Source organism: Triticum urartu, chromosome 3A (genome assembly GCF_056163025.1).
Source record: "Triticum urartu cultivar PI428250 chromosome 3A, HENAU_Tu73, whole genome shotgun sequence".
In the NCBI taxonomy this organism is placed as follows: domain Eukaryota; kingdom Viridiplantae; phylum Streptophyta; class Magnoliopsida; order Poales; family Poaceae; genus Triticum; species Triticum urartu.
Window position 1 is genome coordinate 471,134,386 of NC_141875.1, and position 1,085 is coordinate 471,135,470.

Consider the following 1,085-nt stretch of genomic DNA (forward strand, 5'->3'; position numbering starts at 1 on the left):
TGGGCGGTCAACCAGGTAAGCCTGTGCCCAGGAAAGAAAGGACTAGGGAGGGATTGAGAGAAGCTTTCACAGTGGAAAATGAAAAAAAGCATATCGTTCTTAGAAATTGTGGAATTTGACTCAGTTAGAGCTATGGTTTAGCATCAAGAGGGAAGTTTTGTAAAAGCAACAGGAAGAATTGCTCAGATACCCGTGAGCGTATATAACTTGGGTCGTGTTATAAATGCTCTGGCTAAACCTATTGATGGGAGAGGCGAAATTGTAGCTTCCGAATCTCGCTTAATTGAATCTCCTGCTCCAAGTAGAATTTCCAGGCGTTCCGTATACGAACCTCTTCAAACAGGGCTTATTGCTATCGATTCGATGATCCCTATAGGGCGCGGTCAGCGAGAGTTCATTATTGGGGACAGACAGACTGGCAAAACAGCAGTAGCCACAGATACAATTCTCAAGAAAAAAGGGCAAGGTGTAATATGTGTTTATGTAGCTATCGGTCAAAGAGCATCCTCCGTAGCTCAAGTAGTAACTACTTTCCATGAGGAGGGGGCCATGGAATACACTATTGTAGTAGCTGAAATGGCGGATTCACCTGCTACATTACAATACCTCGCTCCTTATACGGGAGCAGCCCTGGCTGAGTATTTTATGTACCGCGAACGGCATACTTTAATAATTTATGATGATCTCTCCAAACAGGCACAAGCTTATCGCCAAATGTCCCTTCTATTAAGAAGACCTCCCGGACGTGAGGCTTATCCAGGGGATGTTTTTTATTTGCATTCACGCCTTTTAGAAAGAGCCGCTAAATTAAATTCTCTTTTAGGCGAAGGAAGTATGACCGCTTTACCAATAGTTGAGACTCAATCTGGAGACGTTTCCGCCTATATTCCTACTAATGTAATCTCCATTACAGATGGACAAATATTCTTATCTGCGGATCTATTCAATGCCAGAATTCGACCCGCTATTAATGTGGGTATTTCTGTTTCCAGAGTAGGATCCGCGGCTCAAATTAAAGCCATGAAACAAGTAGCTGGCAAATCCAAATTGGAACTAGCTCAATTCGCAGAGTGACAAGCCTATTA